The sequence below is a fragment of the Martes martes genome (genome assembly GCF_963455335.1).
Source record: "Martes martes genome assembly, chromosome: 18".
Taxonomy (NCBI): domain Eukaryota; kingdom Metazoa; phylum Chordata; class Mammalia; order Carnivora; family Mustelidae; genus Martes; species Martes martes.
The window spans coordinates 31,468,317-31,486,715 of NC_137906.1; the positions used below are offsets into that span (position 1 = coordinate 31,468,317).

The 18,399-nt window shown below is 53.0% G+C and overlaps 1 protein-coding gene across 2 annotated transcripts in view; it reads right to left on the reverse strand.

The window, feature by feature from the left end:
- The window catches only part of SNX29 (sorting nexin 29), a 476,114-nt gene that overhangs the window by 165,623 nt on the left and 292,092 nt on the right, over nucleotides 1-18,399 (reverse strand). The window lies entirely within an intron of this gene.

Genomic DNA, 18,399 nt, shown 5'->3' on the forward strand with positions numbered 1-18,399 from the left:
GCGTGAAATGTTAAGTGAGAACGGCACAGAAGATATTCCAAGTACCATGCAATTAACAATGGGAGAATAAGTCACCAAGCTTTTAACCAGCTTTTGGTACAGACCTCAAATTAATATTTCCCAGTTGTGTTATTCCTTTTGTATTGGAAAAGCTTAAGACGATCTTCTTTGGGTCTTTTGCAAACAAGTACAATATTGCTAATAATGCCCGTGTGGATCCTTCACACAGAAACCACCCAAATCCACCATGAGCCTCCTCGCGGTGGAGAATCCTTTTACCACACGGTAAGCAGGAAACACACCACTGCCAGTATTAGTGCTGAATGTCTGCTACCGGACCCCCACGAGACGGAGCTTTCAACAAATGCCCCTGGCATTTCCAAAGCAAAGCAACGGTTTGCTTTGTTTTTGTTTCTCTTTGTTTTGCAGCGGAAGCCAGAGTGTTAAAACGATTTTCCATAAATGCATAAAACATCGAAATATCCCAGCCTGCAATGGTATTTATGAGCTGTCAAAACCCTGGTTCTCTTTTGCAGCCAGAAGAGTGGCTTGACCGCGTCCGACAAAGCTTTCCTTTCGCTGGAAGATAGGGGGCTGGGCTGGAGATCCGGTGGAACGGAGGAGATAAACTGATGAAATAATCCCGAGTAACCATTAAAACTGCGATATTCATTGTTACTCAGCAAGGCTCTGGAACTGAGTTTCTAGATTAGATACCCCCACAGACAGCCATTGAGACCAACAGCTTTGATCTTACATAAACCATGCCGAGCTTACTGTTCCTTGAATAACTCCTCCCAAGTCTAGTATAACCAGAAATGGATTCAAGACTCCGAGAGCCTCAGAAAAGGAAGTAGAGATTATAGAAACAAAGGCAGGCAACACCACCACTGCCGGCTGGAGATTCTGCTAGGCTCTGGGGGCATTTACAGGTCTCGCCTGACCAGTCCTTGTTTTCAGCAGCCACAGAGAGTCGCAGGGAATGGGATAGAGAGACAGACACTAGCTACCCTTCAGTCCATTCTCAGCCAAGCAGATGGAGTGATCTTCCCAAAGCAACATCTGGTATCATCACCTGCTGTTTAAAACCTTCACTGCTTCCCACTGTCCTAAGGATAAGTAAAACCCAAACACCCTCGTGATCACCCAGCCTCTCTGACCCCATCACCTGCCCCCTGCCCCTGCATGTAATGTCACTCAGTCACAGGTCTTCTATGTCCCATAAACATGCTGAGCTCTAGGAGGTCACCCTGAGATGGGAGAGAGAAAGGCATATCCAGCAGAGGAAACTGCAGGTACAAAGGCCCAGAGGTTGCCAGGGCTGGGGTAGGGGAGCCACTGAGACAGGCAGTTAAGGGCTCAGATTCTGGTGCAAGACAGGCCTGTACTCGCTCACTTACAGCATGCTCTGGTGCCAGTCTCTCAACCTTGGAGAGCCTAGAGCCATTCACCTACAAAACGGGGATTCAAAAACCTACCTGGGGCATGGGGCCACAGTGCGCCCGACATGAGCGGCCACACCTAACTGGCTGGGCACGGTGTCTGTGACAAGAGCTCGGTGAAGGAGAGCTGGTTGTACAGGGTGGGCGGTCACATCAAAGGTGAGTGGAGGACAGGGATGTCCATAGCAGCCAGATGGAAAGGGGCCACAGGTGCCTACCAAGGAACTCTGCTGTGGAGACAGACGCATTGTCCCCCAGTGAGGAAATGTCACCAAGAGAATCGCTAACCATGTGCCGGGCCTGGTTGGGGGTGGGGGAGCAGGGCAGGAAAATCACGGGGTTCAGCTCCTAGAGATCAAACTTAGAGCTTACTGAGAGAGGAGGACTGGGAAAGAGGACGGGACATCACGGAAGGCCTCCCCCAGAGAGAAGATTCAGGAGTCCCTCACTTCTCCCCTCAGCCTTGGCAGCTCCCCCCACCCCCCGCCCCGGCCCCCAGCCCCTCGCATGATGCCCAGGGCCTTTTGGAGAGGCAGCCTCTCCAAGTGCACAGCTCATGACCCTGGTGCTTCTCAGTCACTTTCCGAGTTTGGAGAGAAGACAGTAGACCTCTGACCCTTCTAAGTCACAGGCTGTTTGGCAACATCTATGCAACTTTTAAAATCACTCCCCTGTGTCTTGGCAAATCTCCGTTGGGGAATTACCAGCCCCTCCCCTTGCACCTGTGCCCAAAGCACTGGTTTAGCTCCAAATGGCTGGAACCTACTTAAATGATCAGCCACACGGGATCAGGAAAATTGATCGGCCTCCCCCCTCTCTCCCACCTCTGGCCCCTGGCAGACATCACTAGTCGCTTGCTGCACTCCTCCCTCAAAGATACGCTCAGGCAGCCACTCCCAGGTGATCAGAGACCTGGCCCATGGATGACACAGACTTGGTATCCCTGGCATAAGGGATGAGGGAAAGCGTCATCAGGAAGGTGACATTTGAGTTGGGCTTTGGAAGACGAAAGCTTTGGAAGTTCAGAAGACTGAGCAATCCATTCCAGCTGGAGCATCAGAGAAGACGATTTCCAAAAATAATGTGGCTGTGAAAAAGGCTTTTAAGTCTGTGAAAATCCCAGGAATTATCATAATTACCTGCCAAATCACGAAAGAATTATAAATTTTAAAAAAAAAGCCTCTAGCATTTCCTTTGATATCGGAATGTTCTATCTAATCACATTCAAGCAAATCATGCTTCTCCCTCCCTCAGCTACCTAATTAGACACTTCCCTGATTAACTAGACCAAGACAACCCCCAAATTCTAACGGCAAGTGAGGTCCTTCTGGTCACATACCCCAAGCTATGCGAGAACATTCACGTCGAGGTCTCGGCATCGTTAAGCTTTATAAAATGCACAGGCCGCTCTTTGGTGTCCCATACGGAAAGCTGCAGGGAGGGGTGCAGAACCTCTTTCTGTGATGAGGACACTGCACCAGGTCAAGACTAAGACCCTGTCGGTGCCCATCTTTCTTAATCCACTTTCGAGCACCAACTATGCTCCAGCCCTTTTCTTCCCGGGATTATGTCCATTCACTCACAGGACCCTCGCTCGCATCCCTCCCACAGGCTGGGCCTGTCTCCCTAAGGAGGAGCCTTGAGGCTCCAAGGCGCCAGGTTGTGAGACTAAGGTGTGGGAGTCAGGAAGTGGCGGGGTAAGACGGCCACGGTCTGTGTTCTCTGCACGCCATCCTGGACTATGGGAGACAAGCTGAGCCCTTCGGGGGTTAAGGAGACGAGTGTACCCCACAGAGAGAAGGCAAGTAGTGCAGTGTGGACCAGTGGCTCCCAAAACAAGCTCATCATTGGCCACTTGGAGGGCTTTTGAAAAATACAGATTTCCGGCCCTCACTCTCAAGAGGTGACTCAGTGGGGCAGGGAGTCCAAAGAAGTGCTTTTAAAAGACCCACTGGCCACGATTCACTTAGATCCGGGAGTCACCAGAACAGACCAAGGGGAAGCATTGCACACGCTAAGCTACGACGTGCAGGTAGGCTAGTCCCCAAGTTACAGAACAGTTATTTGGGTTTCAGCCCAAATTTGCAAAACAGTGATGTCACAGAAGCTTCTCCACTTGTCAGCTGTCTGCTTCCAACTTCTCACTGAGATGAACAAAGCCACAAGCCAGAGGCAAACTACCTCAAGCCACTGGCTGACAACAGACAGCAGCCATCGCCACGTGCGGCGGGGTGCTCGGGAACGGTGCGGCTCGTCTGCGGCCAGGCTGACGGGGGGGGGGGGGGGGGGGACCCGGGAAGGGGGGCTGAGATGCAGACAGTGGGCTGAGCTACCGATCTGGGACGAAGGACAAGCAGGAGCCGACGGTAAAGAGCTACAAACATTTCCACAATTCCACACCGCTATGAAATCCAGGAATTCCGTGGTTTTTCTAGATTTTTTTTTAATTGTACATGTCAGTCTGCAAGGACATGGAAATGTTTTTAAATGTTTTAAATGTTTTTAAAAACCCAGCTCTTCATCGCAGGTAGTTTGAAAGGCACCCATCTACAACCCAGATGCTGTATTTGAAACATCTTATGCTAATTATCAGAAACAGTGACGAATGATGATGAAAAAAGAAAGCCAAAATAGGATTGTTTTAAGACTTGAGAGATTTTTTAAAAAGCGAGATAGCACCAATGCTATCAATATCTGTCCTTCCTTCGGATGGATATACATCGTGTTCTTGTATAGTGTCAATCTGGACTTGAAAACGAAGACAATTAGGAAAAGTAAGTAAAATACTGAGTATCCACCCCCAGCCCAGGACACACGGGTCTCAGAAGTCCTGGAAAAGTTCTCACGGTCATCACCCTCTCTGACCCTGGTAGGCTGACCCTGTCCTATGGTTCCTGACCCTGCCCATCTCCCAGGGGAGGAAGGTGAGGTTCGGGGGCTGAGGAAGTCTCAGGTCACAGAGCTCATGAGTGACAGCTGAGATCTGACCCCGGTTCTCCTGGCTCCAAATCCCATACTCTTTCCATCACTCAACCCCTCAGGTGATGGATAAATCACCCAGCGAGGGAAATACTGGGACTGCTTGGGGTGAGAGGAAGCCTAGGCTCGGAGAGGCAGAGAGCAACGGTACTTACTCTGCCCCAGGGCTGCTCCCCGCTCTCCCCAGGAAGCCCTACTGAGGCTCCCCAGTAGGTGAATGCTCTTCCTTTGCCTCATATCACAGCTGAGGGAACGGAGCCCCAGAAAGGTTAATAAGTACCTTCCCCCGGCCACACTGCAAGCAAGAGTCAAAGTTCCGAGGCCATGTTTTGGACTCTCTACCAGGCCTCTCCACCCACCCCCACCAGGATGCTGAGCTGCTGTCTCAACGGCACGGGGCCTGCCAGGGCTGACCAACTCAGCTCAAGGACTCAGAGCACTGCCTCAGGCGAGGAACACCAGCACACTCCCTCCCCCACCCCCAGGACAATGCACGGTCACCCATACACTGGTGCACACAGTAACGTGCACACATGCCAGGAAAGCGACAGTCACACACACAGGTGCACACACCCCCGAGGACAGGGCAGCACTGCAGGTACACAGGTGTGCATGCATGTGAGCACAGACACACCGACGAAAAGGTCCTGTCAACCCTACAGGGTGCGGCTGCCACCAGCGGGCAGCGGAAAACAGCCGTCTGGGCTCCGACTGCTCCCACGGCCCTCGGAGCCTCCACAGGCCCAGCCCCAGGCTGTTTGTACAGACACCCACCTTCAGTCCCCAGAACAAGCAAGAACCTCTGCTAAGGCAGGCCCTACTGTGGCATTTAGGGTCCAAAGGAGAAGCCCAGAGAATATTCTGGCAGTATGCAGGCACCAGGAGGGGCCTTCTACAAAGTGGTTTTTGTTTCGTGTGAAGACATTTTGGAAACCAGTTTCTAGGTGACAATTTCAATATGAAGACATCCCAAGGAACTGTCAGGTATTACTTTGGATGGTCAAAATCAGGACAGGGTACAGAAAAACAAGGGGTCTGGAGGCGCAATCCAGGATCTGTCTACTCCATGCTATGTGACCGTGAATAGGTATTTTCACATCTCTGATTCATACTATCTCTTTTGTCAAATGAGGACAGTGTCCCTCATTGTTCAGGTACTTCATCAGGAGCAAAGAAAGAGTTCGGGAGCTCCCCAGGGCCGACCCCGGCGAACAACCCTTCAGTAACCATGACAAGCACTTTCTAGGGTCAGGTGGCGTTCCAGGGCCTCTCCTCGTTCGCACATACTACAATCTGGGAAGTACAGTTCTATGCCCATTTCACAGAAGATGAAACCAAGGTTCAGAAAGGGCAAGCAACTGACTGAAGTCAATAAGAGGGGGTGGGGAGTCAGTAACCCCAAAGCTCATGACCCTGCACCTCCCGTCTTCTGACCCTCTCTAGTTTCCTCCTTCCTTCTCAGGCCAGCTTTCGCTGTGATCCTGCTGGGCAGAGGATGGAGTGGGGGTGGGGAGGGTGCTGAGCCCAAGAGCTGCTCAGGCTCCCCACAACCCTCCCCACACCTGATGAGGCAGCAGCTCTGTGATCTTAGGACTGGTCCCCCTCAACGTCATATCATAAAGCTGTCAAGTGACACGCTCAGCCAAAGCCTGAGACAGACCCATCCTCAAGTGCCAGGGAGATAGAGCTGTGTGGGCTCGGAGATAAGTAGAGGCTTGTAAGGCAACCCTGCTGATAAGTTCAACTTGAAAGAGCCTCCCTTAATCTCCTCTGTAGCGCGCCCCTGTGTTCCGAACTGCCGGGCTTGAGAGAAGTAACACTTGCAAACATTTGGCTGGGATTACGATTTAATGGGGGGAAGAAACACACAGAACAAACAACAGCTCAATTAATAATGGGATGCCTCTGACAAACAGATGTTCCGGTAACTGTGACAGCCCCGGCACGGAGCTGCTGGCTCCCAGTCCCCAGTGCTGGTCCTCGGTCTCCTGACGCGTGACCTTTCGGAGAATACGAATACACACGGCAAACCGTGCAGAAAGGTCACGCCGAGCAGCAGCCGCAAGAACAGCCCAGATAACACCTTTTCTCTCCTGCCTTTGCTAATGGCTCTTAAAGAGCAAAGGCAGAATATACAGGAAGCGTGATAATCGAGGCGCACCCAACACCTTCCCAGCCGTTGAGACAAATGAGCAATGACAAGAGAGGGAAAAAAAAAGAAAGAGCGAAACAAAACCCTGAGCTCCAGCCGTCTGTGAAAGACGCGTTCACACGCCAGCAACACAGGCGTGAGGCAGCTGCGAGGCTGTCCAGCAGGTCCCGTCACCTGTCCCCCTCCTGCTGGAGCCTCTGCGGAGAGGCCACCCGGCGCGGTGTCCACATGTGTGCCTGGGGTCAGGAGCCCGCCACCCCCTTCCTAGCAGAGGCTACGGCCAAATTGCTCTTACCTCTCCGGGCCTCAGTTTCTCATCCATAAAACAAGGTTGCTAACAGTGTAAATCTCACAGGGCTTCTATGAGATTGAAAGGAGTTCAGATGTAAGACGTGCTTAGCTTAGAGCACAGAGCACACGAAGAACTCCACGCCATCACAGGCGTTGTCTGCTGTGAACCAGGCGCCAACAGAAGCATCTGTGCCCCGGGCCCTGGAACATGTACAGAGCTGACCTCTCTCAGGTCCGCTCCCTCTCCTCCAACCGGTCAGCCAAGCCTCGGGTCAGAAGCGCCCCCATCTCCCACCTGGACAAACCCGACAGCCCCCACTGCCTGTCTTGCTCTCCACCCCACTCCCAAGCTGATGCTCCCACAGCTCCCCCCCCCCAAAGCCCCAAACCAGATCACACCCTGTTTGGTCTGAAACCTGTCAACGACATTGACAAACACAGTGACACTACATCCACGAGTGACCTCAAGACAACATGGAGGAGGGGGCAAAGGAGGGCTAGCACACAGAAGGACTGGTGCTGGAGAGGAGCTGGGGAGGCGGGGCCTGGAATGGGCACAGGGAGATATGGGACACCATTTTGGTCTACACTGAAATTTCTCCAGAACCCCAAATTTATCAAGAGCTTTCAGCGGCCTCCCATTCATTTCCCTGACATAGGATTCAAGCAATGGAAGGTGGGGTGAGGTAGAAGGAGGGATGAGGTGGGAAGGGGAGGGGAGGAAACATTTCAAGGGAAAGACTGACACCGACCAAATGAGACTACGGGCTCCTCCTCCAACCCCCTCCCCACACACACTTCCTAAAACCCCATCTACCCTTCAAAGCTTAACTCCAATCTCAGTCTACCGCCCTCCCCAACTCCTGTAATCCATTCATGCATCGTCTCCATAAAGGATGAATCAGCAGTAGCTACAGCAGCTGCTGTTTTCTGAACACTTAATACAGATCAAACAACTGCAGGGCCACAGATAGAGGATCTTTTGCACAAATGGTCATTTGTGCAAAAGGTGTGCAGTCTGGGTAGCTACAGCCTCACAGGGCCTAAGCTCAGTGAGTGGGCATGGGTTGAATACAGCTCTTACTGGACACTGAGCCTTATGCAGTGAACAACCTGCACAACTGTACATAGTGGCTTTACACATTCTGCCAGGTGCTACCGTTGTTCCCATTTCACAGGGGAGGAAAATGAGAGCCAAAGAATCTAGAATTCTTGCCCACAATCACCAAGAGGTTATTACGATAGCTAACACACAGATCCACATTCTTTTCATTACACAGAGCTCCCACAGAAGGTGGTGTGGCAATGCCATGACCAGCCTTCGTGCACCCAGCAGACAATGCTTTCTCCCACACAGTTCACAGTCCTGGAACTGAGCACAGGATCTCACCCATCTCCACACATCTTACTTGCAATCACTGCCAAAGTCAGCAACAAAACCTGACACTTCCGGGCTTTTCTTTGCTGGATCAATTACGGGAGGGTCAACGGTAGAGGGGAGGACAAAGTCTCCCTTCTGTTAACACAGGAGATAATGCAGTTTACCTGGCATCACACAACGGTTGTAATTATAACCCATTATGAGTACAAAACACTGTGTTTGGCTGAGCTTGTGAAAATGGGTCAAGAATTACTTTAGAAAGCTTTGCTGGCCTTTCCTTTCAAAAGCATCACTAGTATAGGCTGGCTCACGGAGACTATGGATTCCTGAGGATCCCAGAGTGGGAAGGCAGCGGGACGGTGGCCTCACCCACCTCCCAGCACAGAAAGCTTCTCCAGCCTGCAGGGAGGGCGGGGAAGGCAGGGGAGGAGGAGGAGAAGGGGAAGCCCTCATCAGGAGGAGGGAACATCTACTGGGCACGTGCTCTGCACCAACCCAGTTCTCAGCATTACCCACCATCACCGGCTCATGCACAGAGAGCACAGGAGGCCCGGACACAGCACAGGCCCTTCTTGGAAAACTCCTCTGCTAGAGCCGAGAACGCTCGGACTCATCCGTTCGACAAGTTTCTGTGGCGCATCTACCCTCCACCAAGGCCTGTAACTCAGCACTGTGGATACAGCGGCCCACCGAAAGGATAAAATCCCCACGCTGGGGGATTCCGCATGGCAGCTACTGTCCCCAGAACCAGTGAGCACCCGGATGCTTACAGGGGCTAAGTGCTCGTCAAGACTGACCAACAGAGAACTTGGGATCCGAGCTCAGAGCCCATGCTCGTGACTATCACGGGGTACGTACACTCTCTCGCAGCTCCGGGGTCAGTGTTCTACAAAGATCCTCCTGAGGCCCGTTGTGCGTTTCTATATTTGCGTCTTTGGCCCTTCCTGGGTGTGCCAGGTGCTGTCCTGGGTGCTGGGCATCAGCAGGGACCCTCAGGGAGCTCCCTGTCTCCGCGGGATGCGGACTCCGACGGACGGTCCCCACACAGTGTGGCCAGTGGTGCAGCAGGAACATGGAGGGGAGGCCCCGACTCAGCCCGGGCCCAGCGGAGCGTTCTAGAAGTTCTACCAAGCTGAAGCTTGTAGGGTGGGAGGAGGTTAGGGAGCAGAAGGCAGGAAAACCAGGTAAAACCCAGGCCCCACCGCCAAGCCCCTGCACCCTGCACTCTGTCTCCTCAGCTGCCGAGTAGCCATCTGTCACAGAGCACGCAGGGCTGGTGGGAGAACCAAGCAGGACAGGAACAGACTTCGGAGCACCCAGGGTGGCACACGGAGGCGCTCACCATGGGACAGCTGCTTCTTACTCTGCAGAACTGGTTGCCAGACCCAGGAAGCTATAGAATACCCCGTACCCAACACCCGCTCCCCATTCCAGAGGTTTCTTCAGAAATTATTTCACCCTGGAGTGTTGCTTTTACATTTATTGTACAGTGCTGGAAAGCACAGAATTTCATATAAAGATGTAAATTCTGAAATTATATGGCTCTTTGTCATATTCCAGTGTCTTCTAGAAAGGAAGGGAGGCCAGCATGCATTCTTAATCATGTTCCATCAGAAGGGATACAGAGACCTCCTGAATATTTCAAACACGACTCAATATATCATGCCCAAGTTTCAAAAGAAAGACAGTAAACGAAAAACATTACATTTTATGAGCACCAAAAAAATGTTTTTCTCCCCAGAGAGTCCCTTTCTCGTACCACACAGCACCTGCCTCAAGCCGAGAGGGACCCCCTTCGGGTAACCATCGCCCTGCCGAGCGGTGAGCTGGGGACACAGACACCTGTACGGAAGGAAGGTCAGGCTCAAGTTGAAGGAGGCAGTGTGGAGTAGTGGTTTGGAGGATGAACTTGGAGCTGGACGGCCAGGATGGGGAAGCCCATCTGCCAGTGACTTGCCAGGTGACCTTGGACAAGTCACTCAGCCTCTCTGGGACTCAGCTTTTGCATCATTAAAAAGCCGACCAAAAACACTTATGTCCCAGGGCCACTAGGAACAAAGTCCCCACACAACGAGGGCTCAATCAACAGTGCCCCAACTAGGATTCTGACTCTTGTAGCTCCTGGTGACACATGGAAATGTATGTACCAGTAACATTCCCTGAAGTCCCAGGATCGTCAGGATACAAAGACAGGGTAGAATGGTTTAGAAAACAAACCAATAGAAAGCATGCAATTTAGAGGCAGACAGACTGGGTCTGATCCTGGGGTCACCCTAGGCGAACAGAAGCAGCTATCATTTCTCCCCAGTTCTGAACATTTCTAAGTCCCACTCCTGAAGCTGTACTCTCTTTCCCGCAAGGGGCACGGTGCCATGTCACCAGGACACTGTGGGCACGTACCAAGAACACAGCCCGGCCCACGGCAGCACTGTGCAAACATCACTCACCCCTCTTCCTCTCACAGAGGGCCACGGATGTAACTTTTTCTCTGGGTCACTGAAGCCCCATGACAAATTTATTGAGGATAAATGCAACAGTATCACAGCGGCTCCCCACGATCGACCCCTACAGAGGGGCTCGTCAAATGCAACTTCCCTCTGCCTTCTAGGACTCAAGCAATCAGTTACCCGTGAGAGCATGCCCACATCCCCCAAATCTGGTAGAAGTAAAAGGGAGTTCATGTGTTCAGCACACCTATCCAGCTGGGGGCAAGGAGAGGCTGAGGACTTCATTTCTCTCCCTCCTGGCAGAAAGCACGGGCCTGGACGTGGACTGAAGTCAAAGGCCACAGCTGCATTAGCCCTGACATGGGAACGACACAGAGACAAAGGAGTCCTTGTGGCCGAGACAGCAGCGCTCACCCTTCTGCTCCCTCGTGTCTCCTGGTCCCTGTGCTCAGCAGGGCACAGGCACCTGGCTGCTCTGGCCAGCGGGCGCCAGGCAGAAGTGACAGGTGTCACTCCTGAGTCTCAGCAAGGGGCTCTGCCCTGGGCTCCCGCAGCTGTCTCTGCCCCCACCACACTAAGCGCAAAGGCCACGTTCTCCCCGATGTGTGCCTGCAGAACAGGTCAGCCCAGGCTTTGGGCAGAGGCCACTCCCACCCTTGGCCCTGGGCAGCTCATGCTGGACACACAGCATGGGAAACAACGTTCACCGTGTTACCCCACTGGGACTGGGGAGTGCTGGTCACTGCAGTAGAACTGAGCCCATCCTGACAAACACCATCCTTCAGTGTAACAACCTTGTATCTCCTGGTCTTTCTCACCAAGGGCCTGGAAGTCTGCAAAATGGCACAGAGCCCAGAGAAGTTTGGGACAGGCTGTCTTACCAAACCCATGGGAAGGAGCGATCATATTCCCTGTTCATCAAAGAGGAAACTAGACTAGGACAAGTTCAACCACGTGTTCAAGGCCATACAAATACCAAGTGGTGAGGCCACAGTTTGAACGCAGATCTACCCTCCCCAAGGTCTCTGTTGTGTCTGCTACATGGGCCCAGCAAGTGTTTTCCATCAATGTCTCACATACTGTCAGGGCTCCAAACGCAATGCAGGTCCTCTGTGGGCTCCGCTGAGAACTGGAACCACAGGCTGGACACATCCCGTGCTCCACTGTCCAAGGCCCGTTACCAACATCCCTCCACTGCGATACTCACCTCTCTTCGAGACACATTCTCATCTTACAGGTAAGGAAACAGAGGCTTACAGAGACTACAGGCAGAGCTCTCACACGGATGCGGAAACAGATGGAAAGAGGACACAGGTTCCTTTAATGGAGGGCAAGAAAGATATTCCACACAAACAGCTATGGGATGGCAGATTCAGCAACACTCTTTATTGGAGGATCCCTGGCCCTCAAGGGCCTACATGGTCAGGGTCACCTAAAATCACACTCTGAAACACATTCCTTCCTAGAGGAGGGAGAGGGGCTGCGGGGAGATAACCCCTTCTGGGCCCTCCCAACTGTGCGGGGGCATCAAGCCTCTCATCTCTTGGGCACCGGGAACCTGGGATGATAGCAGCCGCCATGTCCCCCCGTCGTCACTCGTTATCAGGTGGATCCAAGATCACCTCCACCAAAACTCCAGATTCAAACCCAGATCTGTCCAGTTTCAAATGATACTCTTCCCCCTCTGCCTCCCACAGATGCTCTGTGTGTACAGAGCATCTACTATGTGTCAAGCACTGTCTTAGACACTGGGGACACAGCAGTGTAAAGACGGCCCAAAATCTGTTTCCCATGAGCTTGGCTCCCAGTGCCCATGGTTACAAGTGCTTACTGACCACGGGACAGTGCATCTGTGCCCTGGCATGGGGAACGGGGCTGCAAACAAGAGGCCAGCTCCCGGCAGGATCCTGCAGGGTCCTGATTGCACATCAGAGGCAATGAGCAGGTCTCCCTGCTGCGGGACTCTGTTCCTGTTAGTGATCCAGGAAAGGAGAAGGACAAGGAGGTGACTCAGATAATCATCATCAGCAGCAGCAAACACTTTCTGGCTAAGATATCAAAGCTGATAATCTAAGATTTACATCTTAGATTAAAAAGTTCTTTCAAAAGCGATCACCTCCAATATTCTGCATTAAATGCTCGAAGACCTCTTGCCAGAGGCCCTCATGTTGAATGGTTCCTGGTTTTCTCTATCCAGAATCCACTCCCTTCTTCTTCAGCTAATGGAACCTGTGTTTTCTTGGAAAACTACCTTTCTTCTGCTGTGAGCTCAAACAGCTTTGGGGGGCTGACCATACACCCCTGGTCCCAGTCAGTATGCGCCCCGACCTCACCCATCAGTACATATCACCTCCTTGGCCACAGTGATTGCTTCAGGGATAGTGGGAGACTCAATTCCAAGAATCTCAGAGATAATGGAAAAAACCTCCTATCACCAGAATTGCTAGGCTCACAGGTTGAAAGCTGGACCTGCCAGAAACCATATGAGAGAGAGCGAGAGAGAGAGAGAGTGCGCTAGCAAGCCTGCGTGAGAGCAAACACCATAAAGAAGAAAACAAAGACAAGAGAAGAAGAGCACACCCACATTTGATCATTTGACCTGGACACTGCCTGGCCCAAGGTCAGATGAACCCCTGGGTGGGCACCCAAGGTTTCCAAGAACCACAAGACTTTACCTTCTGTTAAAACCCAGTTTGCACTGGGTCTTCTGCCTGTTAGAGTCCTGACTACCAGAGTTACGAAGTAATTTCTAGTCTCTGCTTAAACGCCCCCATCACAAGAAATTCGCTACCATTCATCTCCAAACAGTGATGACGGCACGTTCCTCCTTTCTGCGTACAGTCCTAGGACCTGCCCATGAGAATCAGGTTGGGAACAAGCGCCATCCCTCCAACCACAGTATCTTCTTATTTAAGGGGAATCGCTAGGCTGTGGGACAACATCACGAATTCTCCCCTGGGAAATGCTGTATGGTCTTGGGCCACACACGTGGCCCTCCCGTGTGTAAGGTGAGGGTCTGGGGTACAAAGATTTAGATACAGTCCCATCTCCCAGCCCCTGCCACTGGGTAAATCAAGAGGTTTAGGACAATGTCCTTTATTCAGAAAGACAGCCATGGGGTACAATGTGGGCTGGGGGTTCAGGCAGTCCTCATACCGTGAGATCCCACACAAATCACACGGCCTCTCTGAGCCTTGGTTTTTCCATCTCTCCAATGGGATGTCAATGATACTGATTACCCAGAGCTGTGAACAGAACGTGAGGCCCAGGGCATAGCACCTGATATATAACGACGGTGTAAAAACACAGAGTGTCGTTATTAGGAACATGTCACAGCAGGCAGGCAGCCAACGCAGGATGGCTCCTTGGCTGGCCCGGTTCCGGAAATGACGCAACAGCTTCAGGATTTCCGAGCCAGCTTCTGAAGAGGGCACCCCTCCTTCCCTACAACCCCTGGCCTCACGTGAACCTCCAACCCGGCTAAGGACGCAGCCTGCACACCAACACTCTTCTTTTCAAAGGAAACAGAGGCCTCACCATCAGCACATAAAAAAGGCAATGTCTGGCCCGAACAACTCATCCACCTCCGACCCTCACCGTGACTCAGTGCCTGCAAATACCTCGGACACATGTGCGTGGAGTTCTGACTATGCCAAGAAGAAAAACTCATCACGCGACGGACTAGAGGTTCTCCAAGGGCAGGAGCCTCACCGGCTCCAGGAGAAGCGCTGCAGGGAGAACAAGACTTTGGCTCTCAGATGCAGCCCGTCCCACTTGACACAGCCGAGGGTGGGCAGGGAAGCGTGACTCAGCAGTTACTCAGCATCCCCCACCCCCTCCGAAACTTCCACTCTGTGTCGGCTCCAGGGCAAACTCCGCGTGCTCACTTGGTGCTTTCATTCCCAGGACCAGACGGGACAGGACGGGGCCAGAGCCGGGATGGCGAGGGAAGGTGCTAAACACGGTAGCAGCTGGCTGGGGAAGGCCAGGTCCCAGGGGCCCTCCGGGAGCCAGGCCACCCCTCACCACCTCACAGAGAGGGGCTATCGACCCCACCGCTCGACATCTGGTGCATGGGTGAAGACATGCTTGCAAGCTTTCTGCTCAGACGGGGAGATTTAAAACCTCTTTACGTGCCCACAGCCAGTCCTGTCTTTTTAAACATCACGTGTACGTGGAGAACCAATAAACGTCTATCTCCTTCTGGGAACCCAGACACACATATTCAACTGCTCACTCATTTCCTTCAAGGTAAACGGCCTGAAAACCAAACTTGATTTTCCTCCCCTTGCAGCTGTTCCCATTACACCAGATGACAATTCATCGCCTTCCATGTGCTTGGGCCAGAAACTCTGGAATCTTCCCAGACCCTCTTTCTCCCACAGCCCGCATGCATCCCATAGCAAAATCCAACGGTCCTCCTCCCACAGTGAGTCTAGAACCCGGGCACCCTCTCACTGCTTCCCACCAGCACACTGGTCCAAACCACCAAGCAGTCTCACCCGGGCTCCTGCGAGAGTCCCCAGGCAGGCTCGCTGTCTCCTGCCCTGCCCACCATCCACCTGTGTTCAACAAGCGGCCAGTGCGCCTGCCCTGCCCCTGCTCAAAATCCACTAGCAGCTCCCATGTCACTCAGAGTCACAGCCCATGACCAGGAGGCCCACCATAACCAGCCCCTTCCGCCTCTGCCCTTGCCTCCTACCATGGCCCTCAACACCGTCGCAGCCTTACACTCGCCTCCTTTCTGTTCTTTAAACACAAGGGCCTTTGTACTTGCTGTGCCCTTTGCACAGGACTCTCCTCCCCCAGATGACGGACCACACCTGGCTCATCCTCTCTCCCACCCACAGGTCTTTATTCCTGGCTAGTGTCAGTATGAACTCGCATGTCTACATTGTACAAACTATTTCTCCCTACTCCCAAGGCTCCCCAACCTTGTTCTGACTTCAGGATAACCGTTCCTACCAGCTGACTACTTTTCTTCACACTCACTTCATGCCCACAAGAAGTAAGCAACAGGAGAGCAGCGATTTTGGTCTCATGTCCACTGCCATAACCCCAGTGACCCAGACGGGCTCAGACACAGTAAGTGCTCAGTAAGTGTATGGAGCACGTGGGCACAGAGGAAGAGAAATCACCTCCAAGCATTTTTTAAATGTTATATTAAATGTTCATGTGTTAGAAAAGCAAACATTAGAGCCCCAGACTTACTTCCACAGTAAGCGATCTGCACCCAGAACCTCTGGCCGTGATACAAGTTAGTGTGCGGAGTGAATGTGTCCCCTGGCCAAGATTCACAGGTTCAAGTCTACCCACGACATGATGCATTTATGAGACTGGGCCTTCGGGAGGTGGTCAGCTCACCAGGATAGAGCCCCTATGCACGGGATTCGTGCCTATCTTGGTCTCTTCACGCTGCTCTAACAAAATTTAGGTCAACTATCAAAAATAAATGTTTTTCTCAACTGTTCCAGAGACTGGAAGTCCCAGAGCAGGGTGACAGCATGGTCAGGCTCTGGTGACAGCCCTACACAAGGTTACAGTTGTGTGCTCATATGGGGGAAGGTGCCGGGGCTTCCTTTACTGAGATACTAACCCCACTCCTGAGGACTCTGTCCTGATAACCTCATCACCCTCTGTAAGCTCCACTTCTAATACCATCACCTCGGGCACAAGGTTTTCAACATACGGATTTTGTGGGGACACAAACATTCAGACCACAGCAATGCCCTTCTAAGAGAAGACCAGAACACTTGCTCACTCTCTCCACCTTGTGAGGATACAGGAAGAAGACAGCCATTTGCAAAGCAGGAGGTAGGCCCTCACTGAGACATGGATCTGCTGGACACCAGATCTGGAACCTTCCAGCCTCCAGTGTCTGCTGCCCATGCAGTGCTACTGCTCCAACCGCCTGAACAAACCAAGACAGACCCCTCAGACCCTCAGTCAGGGGCACAGGAGGGGGGGTCTCACAGGTGATGAGAACCACGAGCCTCAGGCCATGGCCAGACTTCTCCCTGGCTGACCCAGCTCACACTGCACCCGCTGATGGTGCTGGGGCTCCTGGGTCCTGTCCAACTCGCCAAATGTCAGTTCAGCTCACTGAATCACCAGTGGGAACGCAGGTGGTGGCTCTACTCTACTGTCCTGGGTCGCAGCACTGAGCCTACAACCTTAACCCTTCTTGTGCATCGTAGTCTCATGCCAGACCAGAGGTGGTGTCGTTGAGGCAAGGACCATGGTCTCATTTGCTGTTGGATCTCTGGGACAAATTGTGGTGCCTGATACAGTTCATGCTCAGAAATCACCAACAAAGCGATTGGTGGGTCATTCAAACAGCCCAGAGAGTGGAACCATCTAGAAGTGAATGAAATGCCTGCCCTCATTCCTATCTGCTCCCAGGACATTCTTCCACAGAAAAGTTAAGCCCGCCTCTACGCCTGCTTCCTAGGTTCCAGCACCTCCTTTGGGGATGTTTTATATGGACACCAGTGATGCTTTCTGGCCCCAGTCTTTGGAAAAGGGAAAGAAGGTACGTGGCCAGCAGAAAGGAGGCAGGCTCAGAGGCAGGGGGGCCTCAGGGTGGGCACACCTCCACGATGCCCACTGTGGGTCGGGGCAGGCTGACTGAGCTTCTGGGCCTCGGGTCCCACCTGAAAAGACGGCACTGATGCCCACTCACTGGGGCGTGAAGAATCCAACTGTGCACAGAAGGCTCCAGGGAGCTCCTGGGATACAGCAAGCACACACCTGGCAGGAGTGAGGAAGGAAGAAGGAAACACGACGGGCGTCACCGGCCCCCCTGGCTGCTGGCTTCCCCAAGGGCACACACTAAGAAAGGCTGGTTGTGAAGCTCAAGGAAAGCTTTTCAACAGACGTGACTTGAACTTCCAAATACGACATCACCTCTGAGGCATCCCCCACAGCTGAGCAATCTGCCCCCCAACCCCAGATCATGGACTCAGGCCTGCACAGGTACAAACCACGTCCCCCCCATCGCCCTCTGTACCAGTGGCTGGAGCACAGCTTTTCTGAGGTCACAGTCCGCTCCTTTCACGTACAGGCTCTCCCTCCCGCACCCCACCCGCCAGATGCCTTCAGGGCCCTTTGCTCCAGAAGACTCTACGCACTCATGCAACAGCCATCACCAGTCCCTTCAACCCTCAGCGGGCCCCGTGTCTCCAACAGAACGGCCGCTACAACCTCTGCCTTGAGCCGGGGCCCTTCTCCCCAGCCCTGTAAGCTCCCCGAGCTCGGGGAGGCCGTGACGCCAACCTCAGGAGGAATGCGTGATGCCCAGCCCCCTGCACCACACGGCGGCGGCCTGCTGTGTCCAGAAGTTTCGCCGCTCAAATACAGGCCACCGGGACCAGGGACTGGGGGTCAGGGCCAGACGACCGGTCCCAGCAGGACTCCTGATGTTGACATTTAACCCTCAACAGGACAGGCCATTCTGGAAGGTCACAAGCTCCCCGTGAGTACAAGATCTCAACAAGCAAAGACTGGTCCCGGCCAATCCCTTGAGCTAATTTCACACTTTTGGTTTTAAACTCCGTCCTGCCTGGTGCAACCGTCTCCCAGCCCCACTGAGGAGCCCTGCCATCGGCCTTCCTTTCTCTTGCTTCCCCTCACCGGGAGCTCAGCTCTGTCGCTTTCTCAGGATGCTGTTCCCTGACCACCCTGCCCACAGAGGCCCCTCCCAGCTCC